We start from the raw sequence: 19,724 nt of genomic DNA, 5'->3' as shown, positions 1-19,724 counted from the left end.
TTCTTTTAGTGTATTCATTTATTCGTCCTGCCAACATTCAACCACTGGATCTGTTAAAGAATTCCTAACTCATCTTTGTATCCCCCAAAATAAGAAGGTGTTGGTATAAAATAGGCCTTCCATAAGTGTTTGTTAAATTGGATTAAGTGACTGCAGTACAACTTACTCCATGATAAAAAAATATATTCAGGATACTAAAATGTATATCCTTGGCTCTAAGGTTGCTTATAAATCACCTTGTTCCCAGACTTTCTCATCAGACAATGCTGCAGGATGCTAGATCTTTAATTTTCAAATGAAGATTAATTATAATATTAAATGATTAGACAGAGAGCTCAATTACAAAATCTAAAGTGGAATTTGGTGACCCTCTAGTTCAGAGGTTTGCAAACTCTTTCAGTGGCCAAGCCTTTTTTTTCAAACAAAATTTTACACAGAATTCCCAGATGTTACCTGGCTAAATCTGGCTAAAGAGTGCATGGGAGCAATTCTCTCCCTGAGTCTCTAAGGAGCTTCACTGTTCAAGCTAAGTTTCCTCACTGTGCAATTGAGAAACATGAGGCCAAGAGATTAAGAAATTGAGCTCCCAAAGCTGCATCACTGCTTAGGAGAGAAGTAACAAACGGGATCCACATATATTACCTCCCGATTCGTTCTGTCAGAACTCAAGCTCATTACGAGGACAGTGAAGTCCAACATGGGCTTAGGCCAAGACTCAAGACTTAGGCAGATCACCTGGTCAAGCACGGGCCAGTGAGGGTGACATCTGGGAGTAACATGGGCCATTAGCATGAAGAGGCCAGCCTGCTAAAGGGACAGCTCCCAGGACCTGAGGCTCAGGTGTGATCTGAGAACAGATCTGGCCGGGCTTAGAAACTTCCCTTGCAATCTAAGAACATGAGTTGGAGACTCATGGGTGGTGATCATTGAGAATTGCCTTTTATGAATGGTCTAGCCCTCATGGGAAGTCTGTTGGTCATAGAATCACATTAAGTCCAGATTGTGTACATCAGGGGTACAAGTCCTAAAGTGTATAAGTTTCTATATTATAAGTTGTAAAACTTAGCCTCGGACAGATGTCCTTCCTTTGATCTACATGTGAGAATCTAATTTTGCAGTTTCTGTAAGGAATAGTGGCTTCAGCTGTCTTTGTTTTGACATCTTTTAGCCTGTGTGCTCCTTTTAGCCTTTAATCTGATATGCTTCTCACTTGCCTTCAATTTCTACTTTTTCCCAGTATCTGCCTGATTCTCATATGTCAAAAGAGGATTACTATTTAACCTTGCAAAATGCTCCAAATTTACCAGTGCCTCACTGGATATTTTTCAGAATAAAGTCGATCTAAAAAAAAAAAAAAAATGTATAGGCAAGTTAGAAATCTGGGCTTTTCTTTTAATAATATAACTGAACACTTTCAGATTTTCTCATTCTAATCTCTTATGAACCTGTGATAAAGATTTGCTGGAGAAGCAACCCCTGATAAACAATTTGTTTACTGATAGCAATAGTCAGAAGTTCGGAACTGCTCCAGAATTCCTAAGGGCTTTTCTTTCTGTAGTTGACTGAATTGTCCTTCCAAGTCAGGGTTAAGGCCACTGGCCTGGCAGTTTTTGCAAAAGAGCATCTGTTTGCAGTATACCTGGCTGGTGGATGGACTTTGGAATTTAATTTCTACTGCTGCCAATCTCTTGACCTTCAAAACACAACCATTGATCCTGGAAAAAAAGAATTTCGTGGTTCCATTTCAAGACTTTTTTCCCCCAAATGGGCCACCATTTAGGGAATCTTATTTACATTATATACACTGAGGATTTTAAAAAACAATCAGTGCATCCAGAGGGACAGAAACACCCCTTAATGAAGCTCCAGAGGGATTCAGTCTTTTTATAGGCAAAATGTCTTCCCCACCTCTGTCCAACATGGATTCTCTTTTCTCATCTTTTCACTGCTGGCTATTGTGACAAAGTCTTATTCTCTCCTTATACCTACTTGCCCACTGTATACATATGAGCATTTCACCTCCTTTCCCTCTGCAAGCCCCTGGTGGGTTTTGTAAGTACTCTAGCTTGGGGAGTGTGGCATGATGTACACCTCTCCAAATTAGCCACTGCAAATGCTAATGGAGAGGTTCTAAATATTGCATTTGATCATTTTTTCTGTAACTTGCTGTTCATACGGATGCTTTGCATATGTTGATTAAATATGCACTTTCCCCCACCTGGGGAGCCAGAGCCCCTCACAGCAGACCAGTGTTCTCTGGTCCCAGGAGCCCGTAGCACTCCATAGGGGCGCTGTCACGGGGACTACCTGCTTCAGCCTGTCTTAGCGACAATGATCGCCATATGTGAAGCTGCAGGAAAACAGATGCTGTTTTTCCATTTGTGAAATCAAGTTGTTGGAAAGTAGTCAGGTTTCCAATGTACGAAAGCTCATCTAATCAACCTATGGAGACAGTGTGAGCTTTCTCAGAAATATTTGACAACATTCCCTAGTATTGGTAACTAGACATATAGGACATCATAGCTCCAACATGATAATCCTTTCCCTCTACTTGTATTGATAATATCTGTTTCCATGGCTGAAAATGGAGTCCCTAATGTCCTTAAACAAAGGAAATATGTAAGCCAGTTTTCACTTGCAAAAGGGCTTCCAGGCACAGTCTTCAGTTATAGGGGAGATGTATCATAACATCTTATTATATCAATCTTAAGTATCAAGGATTATGTCTCCCATGTCTTCCATGACAAGGGACAGGAATGTGGGAAATTCATAATCCCTTTTTTATCAATCCCAAAGTAAAATGCCTGCAAAAGCCCAGTAAGTGTTCTGTGATCCACTCCACCTTACCTCTAGGACTCACCTGTATCGCTGGGACAGACATCATCTATCATGTGTATAACAAAACACTTTAGCTGCCTGGAAAGCTCCTTTTCATTCATAAAAGGTGACCTGCTTCTCAGAGTCTGTGCCTTTCACAAAGACTATACTGAAAGCCGATGAGGTAGAACACAATACCATACCATGTTGGGCAGGAAAGAAATACTGGAGAAATATAGTCACTTACAAACAAGATCAACTGTGGATATTAGCTTTCTGCCATTATGACTATTTCTGGGGTTTTTTTCCCATGTATGTAGACAACACCTGAATATGACCGATATAAAGTTCACATCTAGGGAGCCTGGCATCTAATCCCATTTCCATCATTAATGTCTGGTTTTATCGCAGCATGACTTTTAACTTTCCTGCCTATGAAATGTAAAGAATAATGTATCAAAAAATTTGCCACAGTAAGAAATACAATAACCTTTAAGAACTAAAAATCTCTAGACTGCCAGGCATGAATAAACTCTGCCCTTCCTCATAAGAGTCTTGGACCGCTTGGTTTCCTGAGACAGCACTTCCTACAAGGCTGATCTCCCTGAGGTAACAAAGAAATCAAAGGAGTGATGACTTTGTAACAGTAAAAATAGTGTTGACACAAACATTTCTATTTCTTCAGAAGGCAAAGACTTTGTGCCTACTGAGAGTAATTTAAAAACTAGCATTTGGGAGTTCCCGTCATGGCGCAGTGGTTAACGAATCCGACTAGGAACCATGAGGCTGCGGGTTCGGTCCCTGCCCTTGCTCAGTGGGTTAACGATTCCAGCGTTGCTGTGAGCTGTGGTGTAGGTTGCAGACGCGGCTCGGATCCCGCGTTGCTTTGGCTCTGGCATAGGCCAATGGCTACAGCTCCGATTCGACCCCTAGCCTGGGAACCTCCATATGCTGCGGAGCAGCCCAAAGAAATAGCAAAAAGACAAAACAAAAAAAACAAAAAAACTAGCATTTGAGCTTGGGCTTTGAAATGTGGAGTTTCAATCGGTTGGGGGTGTTTCCATAGGAAAGAAATAGCACAGAAGCTTCAGGAGAGCACAGGGCATTGGCAGGGGTGAGGGGTTTTAAGTTAATTTGGACAGAAAAAGTTGATGTTCAGTGAAGGAGAGCCAGGGGGAAAAGACAGGTAAAGTAAAGCCAGATGACAAAGGGTCCTGAATGACAGTCTAATTCAGATGGTGACTCTAAGCAGTGGAAAGATAAGATGGCTTTTTGCAGCTGGGAGTCAAAGTCAGAACTCACTTTGTGTGGATCAACTTAGGACTGCTGTGTGTAGCACAGTTTGAGCCTGCCATGGACCAGCAGTCTCCTTGCGTATTAAAGGAACAATGGATGATGGTGAAGAATCTTGCAATCTGGGAGCAAAGACCACAAACATCAAACAGCTGTAAATAAGTGCCAGGATATAAGTAAGCACTACATTGTGTGGTAATGACAATTGTCATTGAACTTTATAGTCTGCAAACCACTATCACAGGATTAATCTCAGCTCTTTGATAAATACTTCCCAAATGAATAAACAGTCAACTCTTTCAGGTAAACAGGAAATGTAAGGAATCTGAATTCACATGGGCAGTGAGTGTTGATCTGGGACTCAAAGGAGGTCAAGGTACCAGATCTGCTTTTTGTAGACTGATATGCAGGGGTTAAAGAAAAAAGACATATCATTGTGTTCCTCTGCCTTTAAATTCACTAAGAGGTACTGAAGGAAGGAAAAGATAGATTACGTTAGGCTATTAGCCCATGAGTTAAATATTTCTCTGAACAAAGCATTATTTAAGTGAATATTTAGTGATCATGTCGTGTGACTGCTTCTGACTGAGACAAAAGCCTTTTTCATTAAAGATTTTGGGCACAGAGATGGGATCATTTTTCTTACCTCTTGGCAATTCTGAGAGCCACCCAAGAGCCTTCCAATAAATCAACTTTCTGCTTAAATCAGCCCAGACCGATGGGGGTTACTGAGAACCCTGACTGATATAGTAAGCTTAGTAACTAGATGTTACAAGTATGAACCCACATCAGAGTCCTGGCTTATTACATACTATATGTACTTGGACATGTGACTTAATCTGGATGAGCATATGTTACAGCTATAAATTTTTCAGAAACAACTTCTATCTCCTCTACCCTAATCAAACAAGTAAACACATGTAAAATTACTCTATTCAAATATAAAGGGGTGTAGGTTATGGAAGGAAAAGGTATTGTTTGTCCCAAGTATGACAATTCTTTTGATTTTACATCTTACCAGTTGGTGAGAAACTAGTACTTACATTATTTTGGATGTTATCCTAAGGGAGAAAGTTAATTTAGTTCTGATTCATATAATCTACTCTCTTCTTCTGTATTCTCGAGACAGAATGGCTCAACATTATTCAAGGGAAAAGGGAAAATTCTCTTTCCTCCTCCTAGTTTCTCCGAAGGAGGCTAGGAAGTTCTTAGAAAACTACATAGCCATAGCTCTGTTTAATGGAGAGGCTAGAGTGTTCCTGAGAACTTGACACTCAGCACAGAAGAGCGTCAGAAGCTGATGGAACAAGGACTGTGTAGGGAATAAGGAGCAGAAAACCTGAAACTCAGCAGTCTGTTTCCAGGATAGGGCAATGTATGGCAGCCAAGTTCACGACCACCTCATTCATGTCCTGAAGGGAAGACACTCACCTCCCTCTAGTATGTCTTCTCTCCTCAAGGTTACAGCCTCCTACTCTTCACATTTGACAGGTAACCAGGATGATTATCACGGAAGCCATGTGCTAGAAACATTTGTGGCATGGAGGGTTCAAGTTATTCTGTGGGCAAGTGACACACTGGCTTTTGGCCACACTGAGAAATGTGGGAACTAGGCATCCAAGTTGATTGGCAAGAATTCCAAATTGTGCAAGCACCCAGGCTATGATATGACAGAAGGATGTTTTATTGAGAGGAATAGAAAGACCACAAACATTTTGTATCTGTAACTGGTAAATGGCAATTACTTCAAGTCTCAGCAAAACCCAAAATGTTGTTTGTAGAGGCTAGGTATTTGAAAGTCGTTTTATGAGCTATTCCTGAAAAGCCCTAGTATTTTTCACTTCTGCTCATTGCAACAAATATTAAGTGGCCATCTAGCATGAACTAGGCCTCGATGGTATGAAGAAGAATACACAGTCCTTCTGGGATTTGTGACATGAAGGATTATCCTCTATTGGTATGAAAATTCCACTGGGTTGGTCTGATCTCTTATTTCCACCCAAGGAGCAGAGAAGAGAACTTCCACCATCATGTGCTTTTCATGCCACGTCTTAGAAGGCTGCTTTTGTTTGTTCAGTGTGGGGTCCCATGTATATTACTGCCACCAGCATGTGCATACATAGGAACCCCTGCAGGGATGTTCCAGAGGTTTCGTTATGCCTTAGGATATTCACAGTTAACAAAGGCTAAGGCTGTCTATCACCCCTACATCACTGTAACAATGAGACAAGCTCTGTATGATATCCAACCTTACTCTTGCCTCTCTTGAGAAGGATTGCCTGTTTTGTTTGCTCCATTTCTAAAATCATTTGGCATTTTTATTGGTTTATTTTCTAGTAGAGTGACCTTAAACATATATATTCTTTACTTGTTTAGTTTGTCCAAGAGAAATGGGAGCTAATCCATTAACAAATCCCATCAGTTCTACCTTCAAAATATATCCTAAAATGACCACTTTTCTCTTCTCCATCCCTGTTACCACAGTCCGAGCTACTGTAAAGTCCTGCCTAAAAAAAGAGACATCATCTTACATCCGTCTTTCCTGTTCTCCCCGGCCCTCCCCCTCCCCTCCCCTACCCCCACCCCTCAGGTATTACAGGTCTGTGCCCCACAGAGCCTCCTAGGTAGTGTTTGTAAAATGCAAGCAGATCCGGCCACTCCCCTGCCTTCAATCCTTCAATGGCATCTCCTCACAGGCCAGACTGATTCTATGAGGGCCGCTGGTGGGGAAGGAGGCAACAAAGTCAGCCTGGAGTCGGATTTGTTAAGCTCGAGCCGCACCTTCTCTTGGCCTGGTTGCTGCTTCAGAGCTCAGTCTTCCTCTGCCTGGACCTCTCTTCCCCATAATTTGCAGGCTTTGCTTTCTCACTTCAATACGTTCTGCGCAAAGGTCACTTTATCAGACCTTTCCCACCCTTATCGGAATAGCCCCTCCCTGCTGCCACTGCCCTTCATCTTCTTATTCTGAGCTGTTGCTCCCTGGAACTTAAAACAGCCTGACATTATACAATGCACTTCTCTCTCCAGCTTCCTCCCCGAGAATGTAAGCTCTGAGAAGGCAGGAATATTACTTTGTTCACTGCGGCCTGGAAGGGGGACTGGCACAAAAGTGTCTGTAAATATTTATTAAATGAATGGGGCATATTTCATCCTCACCAACAATTATGAGGTAATCTCAGTGGAACCAGAGGTTCATAAAGGTTAAATCACTTGCGGTTCAATATAGAACAGATCCAGAGTATAAATTCAATGCCTCCTGATGTCAAAGGCCTTGCTTATTTCTCTGTGGGTCTTTGAATAAATAGTTTGGAGGTTTTGCCAACAAATACTTATTAAAGAACACATTTTAAGAGATATTTGAGAAAAAATATCTCAATCAAATTTTAATTCTATCATTTAAAATCTCAAGCAAAGAAATAACTTGGACAAACGATCTGCCTCTCGTGGAATAACTTCAGGATCAGATCACGGGTGCCAGGAGCACGGCGTCAGCCAGCAGCAGCCAGGCCCTCTCCGGAGATGCATGGCCCTCCATCTGTGCTGGTCTCACCACCCCTGCTCCAGGCTCCTGCCCTAAACCTGCAGAGTCTTGCATCATAATTGGAAGTGGATATTTTAAGATAAAAGCTGTACCTGGCAAATCAAGAAACATATTTGTTCTAAGTTTAATTAAATAAGTCTGGGCAGCCTTTTTGCAATATGGAGATTAACTGTCAAATTTATGTTAATATGATCTCAGAGAATGAAGCTGCTATAAAAAGTTCCTCCCCTCACCCCTCGCTTAAGCGCCTCATGTTGCCTTATTGAAGTTTCTTTAAATTGGTGGTGCCTTATTAAAATATCACCAGGTCAGTTCTGCAAGAACAAGGCAGTTAAAAATATCTAACAAATTCCAAATGTTAGTTTAAAGACACCAATACAAATAAACTTGAAATCATGTCTATTATACAGAGAGAAAACTGTCACAATGGTGGAGTTTTCAGCATCTCTTTGGAATTACTCAATGCCAAGCTCCCCTTTATCTGATTAACTCAGGATTATAAAGGTCTTCTGAGCACTCTCAGTAAAACACAAAGAGCCTTTCATTTCTCTGAACATCTCTCTCTCCTCTTTTTTTTTTTTTTTTTTTTTTGCGTGTGAAAAAGATGTGCCACCCAATTTTTTTTTTTTTTTATTTTGTGATTTAAGAAAAAAAAATGCTAACAGTTTGAATCATGAGTCCTGTTGTGGGGACTGAGTTAATTAAAAACCTGATGTATACATACAGCTGATCCTACTCACCCTAATGAAGAACATTAATTCTAGGACATGTGTGGCTGTAGTCACATTGCTACAAATTACTGGACTCTTTCCTTTATCTGTTTCCAAGAAAGTCTCCCCCTGTTAGTTAGGAAAAAAGAAAAATATGATGCCTTAGTTCTGGGCAGCATAAATTACACGCATCAATCAGGAAAGCCTAAATTAAAATACACATTTGGCAAACAAATATGAATATGTTGATCTCATCTGTGGATCAAAATGATTTAGGGCCAGTGCTGACCCCCACCCCCCACTGCTCAACATGAAGGTCACTGTGAGCAGCGTCTCTCTCATTGAGAAATGTTTTCACGTCTTTAAAGGATGCAGTTTTATATATTCCCAAATGCTCCATCTAACTAGCGATTCTTATGTAGAAAGACTGATTTATTTTATAAAGAAAATACAGGCTCATTTTTATTTATGTTATCCAAAACAGATAGCTAAATTAAAATGTGGAGGGAAAAAATACAGTGGTTTATGGTTCCTGGGCTGGGGATTCTCCAATGTGTTTATGGTACTTTCTAATCTAGCAGAATACTATTTGTGAAATGGAATGCTACACCTTTCCGATATTGAGTGATCATAAATCAGTCTATTCTTATCACCTACTGCATGCATTCTTGGGATAGGAATAACTGCTTGAGAGATACCCGTTGCATGGCAAACCTTAAGTCGAGATCATCTTGGGTCTTTCAGGCTGCCATTTCTTGAAAATATCTATAGGCAAAGCAGGCTGATTGAATAAGGCAGTGATCTTCCTGGACAGAAGCGTGTTTTATGTTGTGACATTTATTTTGAATATTCATGTTGTATTTTCCTGCTAAGATTTCATTCTCATAACTACAAACCAGTATAATGATCCCGTCTGTATTAAAGGAGTATGTGAGGCATGCTTATGATAGGTTACAACTCGGTACTGAGACTCCTTACAGCTAAACGAAAGAAGGGAGACAACAAAACTGAGATAAAACCCTACAAGAGGCATGCTTGGTCTGCAGAAGCCACCTGAGGAACTTGTTTCATTACAGATTCCTAGGGCCCTCTTCATTCCCCTGACTTCTAATTCAGTAGATCTGAAATGAGGTCTGGGATCTGCATGTCTCAGGAATTCTCCAGGTATTTCTTATTAAATGTTACTCAGGACAAACTTGGAGAAAGACTGCTGGGAAGATGAATGGGTGAGAAAAAGACCAAGTGATACATAATTAGCTTGTTCTGAGCAGTTTGATGGAAGATTATATGAAGAGATTAAATCCTGAGTCGGAATGAGCAATTTGTACACAAATTGTCATGTAACTCAGCAGAAAGCAGGGTTCTAGAAGGATGTATCACAACAGTTGTTTTACACTGAGGTGGGTTTTTTTTCACTGGGGGAGGAGGGTGGGGCAGGTAAGGGTTGTCTGAAGGGAGTTGCTCAGAATAAGGCACCTTTGAGCTACAACAGCTAAAACTCCCAGTTTTTTTTTTTTTTTTTAATCCAATTCCAATCTGACTTGTTCAGTTCTGTTATCCCCACCCCATGTGAACCAACTTTTGTTTCGGAAAATATGATTGCTATATTTCTTGGGCAAATTATCAGACAGATTCTATTTTACATTCTAGGGTACTAAGAGATAAATAAGAATGGAAACTTCTAGAAGAAAGAAATCCACTAAGGTAGGGTGAGAAAAATGATCGTTATGATGTTTTACCCTTTGGTGGTAGGTGGGTGGAAGAACAACAGTTTTTTCTGTTCCTTTTATGATGTAATTGAGAAACGCTGACATGTTCGGAAAAATAAAATGATGTGACAAGATGTTTGAGAAATATTGTATCTAAGGGAGGAAAAAAAGAACCCAAGTCATTTTCGCATAGATCCACGTTGATTGTTAAAATGGCCAAGATGAAAGCATTGGCTGTGCTGCAGTCTGTTCATTTGGCTCAGATGGGCACAGCCAAAAGTAACTTGGGTACAGTTTTGCTCTGTGCTAATTAAGTTGGTCAAATGTCCTCTGATGAATTTCCTCCCCTAGGTAGAATTTGAGAGGATATACAACAACAGAGTAATTATTAGGGGTGTCAGTTACCCATATGGGTGTCTACACTGGATCCGAACATATAGAACCTGGTCTAAATTCTTAGAAATTTTGCTCCCCAACTTAGGCAACCCCATTAAAAGTCCTCTTTGTGGGCACACAACCAATAGTGCATATGCTGATGGCATTTTCACATACAAATCTGATAGTTAGGCACGCCATTACCCAATTTACACATGCAAATGCAATCATTGTGTGTGCTGGGTGCTCCTGAAAACCTGGCACACACCCAAAATGGAGGCCTTTTCAAAGCATGGCCAACCCACCAAATTCCTCTTCCACAGCAACTCCCTGTCTTACCTCTATTATACAAAATTCTCCTGGGTTCTGGGAGAAAGGATATGTGCTTTGTGGATTTCCCTGAATGACTGAAACTTTATCTCATTTGATTTGGACCTGTTTTAAGTTCTTTCTTTTTCTTCAATTAATTGACTATAGACTTCCTCTCCTTTGTTGTAATTCACCATTTCATTTCTCTGCCTTTAAGAAATAAACTCTAATTAGAAAGTACAAATTCTCTCATTATGACTTGTTCTCATCTAGAACTTGAAGTGAGAATGATTATGAATTGTTATAATAGATGATTTGTGCTTTTAAAAGAATGGAGATTACTGTTTACAGCTATGTGCACATGAGTTTACTCCAAGATGCATTTGATTATTCTAATTTACTGAGCTGCTGCAGAAGCAACCATTAACTATTTCCTGTTTCTTTGTGTATTATTTCAAATATTCTGGGTTCTCTTGACTACTCAGGCAGGAGTGCAATGCAGGCAAGTAAAAATTTTAAAAATATAAATAGGATTGAATATACTTGGTTTGCCAGTATTTCTCAAAGAGGGGAGGAATAAGAGTCTTACACTGATCATGGAAAGATTGTTAGATTAACCAAAAGTAGCAGAAAAATCACAATAGAGGAATTTTTACCCACAGTGGAGAAACAGTGATATTTTGAGAGGTAAAATTGTGATTGAAAATTGTAATTTTGGTATATTCATTTAGAAAAAATTTACTGTGTTACCCCATTCCATATACGGTATTTGGTATCTTTTCATCTCCTAGTTCTCATCCTGTCTCTCTGAACAGTCTGTTTCATCTTTGTCTGCTCCTTATCTGATGGGATTCTCCAGAATTCCAGTTTTCAGCCCTCAACATTCTACTCATTTTACTGTCTTTTCCAGAAGTCTTTTCATATTCCCATCTAAATACTCCAATATAGACCAATCTTAACAGATCCAAATCAGTATTCATATCTTCCTTAGACTTCCAGCTGGAGTCAGCTCTTGATCCTCTCTATATTCAATGCACACATCCTGTTGGTGCCTGAGTTCAGTAGTTTTGCTTCTTAACCTATCATTTTATGTAATTTTATTTAATAGATGTTGATAAATAGTTGCCTGTTTCCACATTGGATTATGTTTTAAATCAGGAACTGCATTTTATTGATTGACTGTCAATATCCTCTAGCCAATGACCACGAAGAACAAGCCTATAGTTGAAGTTGGGTTTATCTATTTCAGAGAGGAAGAATACTCATCATGGGGCATATTGGAGTGTTAGGACTAATTATATTTAACATTTGGGTTTGTCTTAGTTGCTTTGGGGGACTATTTAGGGAAGCAAGTCTGTTTTGGATTTGATGCTGACTTGAAGTAGAAGTAATTCTGATTGACGGTCTTAAAAGATCTCAACTAGAAGGAGGAACATGCAGACTGAAGTTAAAGCTGTAATTGCTAAAGTATTAGTGGTTATACATATTAGTCATGAAAGGGGATGCTTGATAATTTTTGTGGTTTAAAAAACATTCCTGTTTTGTTCATGTTCAGAGATGATTATGGTGTGTGTTCTTGATTCTGCCTTGATCCTTCATGGTCACAGAAGTGACTCTACCTTATATTGGTGTTCTGTGGAATTGCTTATGTTGAACTGGAGAACACCAATGGCTAACTGTGAGTGCCATGCAAGCTCCTGGGAACCCCAGAGACGATAGTGCCAGGCTATGTTTCAGCTGTCAGGTCTTGCTTCTCTTTTTCAGTCCTCCTTTTTGACCAAGGGAAGACAGGGACAGGCCATGGGATATTAACTCATGACATTCTAATTTTATCTGTGGCCAGGATTTTGTTGATCAAAATCAGGAGGGAATCAAGAGAACATAGTCAATCTCTGTTCAAGGGTTAATCTACCCTTTTCCTTCTATTTATTATAGGATGAGTTGTTGAGTCAGCCTATGTGACAAAGGCTGTGCTGTAGCACTTAAGATTCTGAATAAGATATGTCAGCCCAATTTTAACACAGTTATCACAGAACAAAAATGATTATTAGTCCTTGTAACAAATCTTGAAGCCAGGAGTTTAGATTGCAAAACCTATGCAATGAAAACATGTACCAGAATCCCACTGTGCATGTTCATTTTCTTAGCTGTGGGTTATTTTACTTGCCTTGTAACGTATATATATAGGTCAGGCAAAGAAATACTCTAGGATGCCTCCTCCTCAGCTAGCCGAGAGAAAACCAATGGCTATTGAGCTGTCCACGACAATGCTGTGTAATAAATTTTAAATTGTTGGGTTTTCAGGGCAGAATTTGTGGCACTCACGATGTTTGCTAGGATCAGAGTCAAGTCCTAGACCACCTTTTACTGTTGTATTACCCCTTCTGAGGGATTGTTGTAGTTCATGTGGTAGCTAATAATTAGAATGAACACACAGAAGTCAGTGTATAGTAAAGTTTGATGTTCATATAAGAAGTAGTGGCCTAGTAGGGAATAGACTATATTAAAAGTAAGAATAAAACTTAGGATGATAGGTGTGAACCATTTTATTTGCTCAAAGGTCTAAGATTTCTTGAGTGGAGTTAAATAGTTCCTTGAAAGCAGGTCGTAGTATCTCTGAAGAGAACAGGCCAATTGTTATACTGTTATAACAATTGTTATAAGGATAACCCCAATGTTAATTTTCATTTCTGAGAGGCTAGGTTTTGCTGATAAGATTATAATGGCTTCAATAGGAGCCTTTAACTGACATGAGGTCTAGATCTAATTTTTATAAGACTGAAAGGTTGGGATTAAATGATGAGAGGTATACCTAAGTATCAGAAGGGACTATAAAATGAGACCTCTTTTCTAAAGTGTTTAATAATTAATTCATAATTAATAAATGTTGGCAAAAAGTCAAATTGAGAACAGCAGCTATTAATTTTTTTAAATGTCAGAGTTTTGGTTTTGATTTAAGTGACAGAAGACCATAGGAAGTAAAAGTTACAGGACAAAGATAAGGTACATTTGAGAAAATTTTTAGTTAATAAAGCATGTCAAAATATAATAATAAGAGACATAAGTAGCATAGCAAGGGGTAAGAAAAAAGGTGCTGAAGTCAGAAAATTAATTTTATTCCATTGTCTTGCATGGAAGCCATGTACTTTTGCAATCATCAGCTTGTTCCAAGTTTTGAGTAGGAGTTGTTTTCTTTCTTTCTTTTTGTTTTTTGTTTTTTTTTTGGTCTTTTTGCTATTTCTTGGGCCGCTCCTGCGGCATATGGAGGTTCCCAGGCTAGGGGTCGAATCGGAGCTGTAGCCACCAGCCTATGCCAGAGCCACAGCAACACTGGATCCGAGCCGCATCTGCAACCTACACCACAGCTCACGGCAACGCCAGATTGTTAACCCACTGAGCAAGGGCAGGGACCGAACCCGCAACCTCATGGTTCCTAGTCGGATTCGTTAACCACTGCGCCACGACGGGAACTCCAGGAGTTGTTTTCTTATGGAGTTGTCACCTATAGAGAATCCCCAAGAATCCTTTCTTTAATATCCCTTTATGGAATGAATGTTTAATAGTAAGGAGGAAAGAATGTAAGGAATATATGTCTTTAGGTTGAAAATATGATCTCATTGATTAACACTTTGGAGTTTTATTATTTCGCTAGCTTCTTTTTCATTAAGGCTCAAGGGAAAGTTTTCTCTGATGTCTCTTTTCCAAAGATCAAATCTATAGATTTCAGATTATACAGAGACTACTCAGGTAGATGTTTTAGAAAGTCAGCTTATATCTATTGGTGACAAAATCTTAGGTATCATACAAGCCTATCGCATTACTTAGTCATATCAGCTTAAAATATGGTAAAATCTATGATTGAAAGCAATTCCTGAAATCCTGAGTAATTCTCTTAACTTAGGAGATGACATGTGTGTCCTAGAGAGGATTGATCCTAGAGAGGGTTGATCTTATTACTAATAAAGGCTAATGACAGAACTTTGGGCCATGGAAGACTAGTATATTATTTAATAGTATGTATAATATAGTAGTGTATCATATGATGTTTTAAAATAAAAAATCCATTGACTTGTATATATATTTGTATATTTCTGTAGCTATTGTACTTACCTTAAATAATCATTTATATAGATGATTATCTTTAATCAAATTGTTTAGTGAAAAAATAAGCCATCTCTTTTTTTTTTCTCTCCAGACATAAGAGAAAACCAGGAACAAATATTATGACATTGTTTAGCTGTTCTTTTACATGGACACTTTCTTTTACATGGACACTTACTTAAGAAGGCAAAAATAAACGTTACAATGGCAGCTAACCTACATGGACACTTGTTTAAGAAGGCAAAAATAAACGTAATAATGGCAGTTAACCTACTGCCATTTTAAGAAATAAGGGTTAAAATTAGGTACAACTAACCAGCGTTTATGTCTGTTGTTTAGAAATTTTATAGGCTTCCAAAGATTGCTTATTAATTAACTTAATCATTTGTTAAAAGTCTTAAATTTAGTTAAGTATCTGGAAATTACTAATTTTAGTTAACATCTTAAATCAGATGATCTGCAGGATGGCAAGAGTTTCATACTATTAAGTCTTTAAAAAGTTATTCATCATTATATTCCATTTAGTTGAATACAATTTAATACATATAATTTTAAATTTTAAACAAGCTATGAAAAAGAAGGGCAGTCTACTTAATTTGCTAAACTAATGTAGGATATTTAGGGAAGTTAAATCGTGAAAAATTTACTGTGGTGACATTATTATTACACAATAAAATTTTTTTAAGTTTTTGAATTATGCCAAAGCATATTTTTTATCAGAGAACTACAGGTTTTTCTCATCTTGTAACTATAGTAACTGAGGCTACTATATAAATGTACATAAGTAGAAACACAAGATCCATAAAGAGAAACACAAAACAAAACACAAAGAGAGGCACAGCTTAATAACTAATTTTTACTTTCTTTGGGGCATTTTAGATACTATAATTACCTGTCTAAATATTCAAGAGGGTACTTAACTCATTTTTTTTAATCAGGTAAACTTTAATGTTTCCTGAGAGAGTAGAAAAAGGAGGAAGAGAAAACAAATGAGAGGGAGTCAGTTTCATAAAATATGAAAGTATTGCTATAAAAAGTAACTATATGACGTGATTGTCTACACAGGAAAAAAACAAAGAATCAGTCCTAGAACTAATAGGTTATTGTAGCAAAGTTGCAAGATAGAAGATTAATACACAAAAGCAACTATGTTTCCTCTGTAGGAAAATTAAGTTTCAATGTAGAAAAACAGCTGGACGTCCGTACATACAAATGAGAATGATGCACAGCTGATTTTGACATAGCTTGGGCTCCAGAAAATTTTATCACAATTTAATTACAATTAAAAAGCCAGCATTTAATAATCCCTGAACTAAAAAAACAAAACAACAAAAACAGCAAAAATCCATGGACAGCAAAGAAAACCACGAACTTGGAGAATAGATTTGTGGTTGCCAAGGGGGAGGGGGAGGGTGTGGGATGGATTGGGAGCTTGGGGTTAACAGATGCAAACTATTGCCTTTGGAATGGTTGGCAATAAGATCCTGCTGTGTAGCACTGGAACTGTGTTCAGTCACTTGTGATGGAGCATGATAATGTGAGAATAAAGAATGTATACATGTATGTGTAACTGGGTCACCATGCTATACAGTAGAAAAAAAAATAATGTATTGGAGAAAGAAAAAAAAAATCCTGTTAACAAAGTAATCTTTTAGGCAACTAGACAACCTTCTCGTGAAAGAGTCTTTGCTCTTTGTTCTAAGCAAATCTCAATTTAATAATCTCTTTCCTGTCAAAAATTCCCCAAGGTGGCCACTTAAAACTCCAAATTATCCCTGGTGCTTTTGGGACCCTTCAGGAGAGAAGCAGACCAGTTAGCATCATTGTGAAGAAACATGGAGGAAACAGGTGTTTGACCTGGCAAAGATTGAGAAGATCCCATCAGAACTTACATAGTCAGTACCTTGTACATTGTAGGTGGTCATCAAACAGCTGTGGGCTTGATTTAAGGAGGCAGACAAGCACCGAACTGACAACTGAGTTATGAGATACTGAAGTCACATTCTTTTTCTTCTAACCATTTATATGTATTTGTCAGCCACTACTCACATCTTATAAGAAAACTTTAGAATTTTCATCTACCCCTAAGAAATATTAACTGACAGTTAATTAAATAAAAATATTGCCTGCCAGCCATACCAGCTCTGTGAAAACATTGAGAAAGATTGTTTTGTTCATTGAGCTCTAGCCTACAGGGGCAGCAACTCCCTCACACCTTCTCATCAGCAGCAGTAAATTGGCAGCCTCAACCCTCTGTAATTCTCTTGGGTGGGTGCTCTTACACATTTGTTTCTTGAATGCTGGTTTCTTCCATGCAAGTGTAACTAGAGAACTAAGCTGATATTTCAGGCTCAAAATGGAGACCTCTCTTTGATGATTTTAACTGGTCTATTTTCATTTTGACAAAAACATCAGGGAAAACTGAGGCTAATAAAAAAGGAGAAAATGAAATGTATTAAAATAACTACAGTGGGACTCCTACTGGTAGTATAGACACTCAGAGCTGATAGAGTGAGAAAAACAGTATTGCTTTTCCATCTTGAGACTGAGACACAGTGAACTGTCGAGCATCCTTGGGCAAAGACAGTGAAGGAAGCTCACTGGAACTGAATAGTTGTAAGAGATGGCTATGGAGGTGCTACCAAGTGCCCGAAGAAAGTGTCCAAGGGTTAAGACAAGCTTAACAGTAATTCACACAACAAGTAGCATTGCAGTTTGTAGATGTGGCAGCAAGGTCACAACAACAAGAAAGTATGGCCCACAGATAATAATAAGTAGAAGGCTCTCACCACCTGGATTCACCCACTGGAGCAACAGGCTCCAGTTACTTAACAAGTGCTCCAGGACAGGGCTGAATTGTTTGAACAAAAGTGAGATCAAAGCTCGTTGTTTCATACCTGTGGGTGGGGAGAGCTGTGACTAAAAAGGCAGTGAGAAGGTCACTGAGATACCTTGATGTGGTGGTTGCTCTCTATCCCAGTGTGGAGCCCTGAGGTTATAAGAGCTCAATTCTTAGCACATCATGATCACTTTCGAAAAGTGGCAGAGCTGCACTTCTAATTGTAAGGCAAAGGCTTGAGAAATGGGGTAGGGACTTAAATAGTGAGGTCATACAGGTAGAATGCTACACACTTCTTAAGAAAAACCTAATCTGTACATCCCAAGATACCCCCACCAACACACACATAGTCCCACGAGTCTTCTTAACGTGAACAAAATGAGGAAGCAGAATTATGTCATCATTGTTTAATATCTTCAGAGTTTCAAAATGTAATTCTATGATACAACTTTCCTTTAAGACATATACCTAAAGGGTAGAGGTGGTTTTCCATATTTCCAGAGCACTCATTACATGTCTTTTGTTCTTAAAATATGAAAGACCAAATAGCCGATAGAGAGGATTGATGGTACATTTGAGAAGAATCTCAGATTTGAAATGGAGCTCCTCTTCTCATTTTGTGATGTTCAGTAAGTTACCCAGTATCTGAACAGTGAACAGGCACTAAAACCAACAGAGCTGGTAGAAAAATGAAATACAAGATATAAATACTTCATGTAGTTGTAAGATGCTGGGTATGTTCTGACCTATCCATAAGCTGCAGAGCTTTTTTGGTTTATTTGCTGGACTTGTGAAAATCATGTAAACCAGGTATCCTATAGATACCGTGTTTATTTCTTAATACCTTAATTTATCCCTGACAGTGAATGCAATTGCAATGCAATTTTGAGAAGCACGTCTTCTTCCCCATCCCTCCACCGTAGATCCCTGAGGAGGTGGTGATGCCGAATGGAAAAAACCCTGGTCCTGGTGTCAAGTTCAGGTCTGGTGTCAAGTCCAGGTCTGGGAACTGGGATCCCACATGAAGCTGCTCCATGCAGTGGCCAAGATAAATAAAATTTTTAAAAAAATTTAAAAGGATAAAGTAGGCTTGCTGTGAGCACTTTGCCTTTGTTTTCAAAAAAAAAAAAAAAAAGTTGAAATCTTATTCTACCTTTTCCTAATTGTGCAAATCTGAACAAGAAACTGGACCTCTCTACCTGTTCCTGTTAAAAACAGATTGAAAAGCTATTTCAGAGGGTTGCTACAAAGATTCGAAATGATAGGTATACAGTGTTCAGCACACATAGTAGAAACTTAGTATTTTTCTGGGAGAGGAAAGAGCATAAGATAGTAGAGGAACATGAGATTGAGCCTTGGTGAAATTCCAATTTAGCATTCAGTAGTTCAAAGGATTTAAATTTGCTGAATCTCATTTTACAAATGGAGATAATAGGAGTGTACTCATCTTACAAATGGAGATAATAGGAGTTCCTGCTGTGGTGCAATGGGTTAAAGATCCGGTGTAGGTCACAGCTGCAACTCAGATTAGATCTGTAGCCTGGGAACTTCCATATGCCATGGATGCAGCCAAAAAAAAAAAAAAAAAAAAAAAAAAAAAGAGTTAATAATAGCTACTTTACAGGCTTTTCCACAAAAAAATTTAAACAATGCACCAGGCATAGTGCATGTCATATAGCAGTCACTAAATAAATGATCATTAGCATTAGCATTTATTAATATTATATTAAGCCTCCCAATGGAAGCCTGGGTGGAATACATTTACAGTGACTTACTGGTTTAAAAAAAAAAAACCCTGTTTTACTGTCCTCGTTCAATTTTACTTCTCTATTTCGGTTTCCTCATTTCATTCACATTTTTACAGATTAAATAAATATCAAATAATGAGCTAAAATTATTTTTAAAAATAACATGGACTCTAAATTGCATACATTTAGTAAATTTATTTAGTAAATTGAGCTAAGTAGGTAAGATTCTGATTTCTTATTTGCCTAAAGAAAAAAGAAAGAAAAAGTCAGATGTGTTTTGGC

At 38.4% G+C, this 19,724-nt stretch overlaps 2 long non-coding RNA genes across 5 annotated transcripts in view; one reads left to right on the top strand and one right to left on the bottom strand.

Annotated features, from left to right (window-relative positions):
• Positions 1-19,724, bottom strand: part of LOC110260285 (uncharacterized) — a 493,307-nt gene that overhangs the window by 63,289 nt on the left and 410,294 nt on the right. The gene's annotated exons all lie outside the window — the stretch shown is intronic.
• LOC102167557 (uncharacterized) overlaps positions 1-19,724 on the top strand; it is a 289,014-nt gene that overhangs the window by 123,070 nt on the left and 146,220 nt on the right. Inside the window, exon 7 of the long non-coding RNA XR_014843731.1 lies at positions 10,012-10,065. This is a non-coding gene — a long non-coding RNA (uncharacterized LOC102167557). The remainder of the gene's footprint in view (positions 1-10,011; positions 10,066-19,724) is intronic.

This window comes from Sus scrofa, chromosome 4 (assembly GCF_054392235.1).
Source record: "Sus scrofa isolate SSC_HxYL_T2T_F1_AM1 chromosome 4, Sscrofa_HxYL_maternal_Yorkshire_Landrace_v2.0, whole genome shotgun sequence".
Lineage (NCBI taxonomy): Eukaryota > Metazoa > Chordata > Mammalia > Artiodactyla > Suidae > Sus > Sus scrofa.
This window is presented reverse-complemented; position numbering and strand designations above follow the sequence as displayed.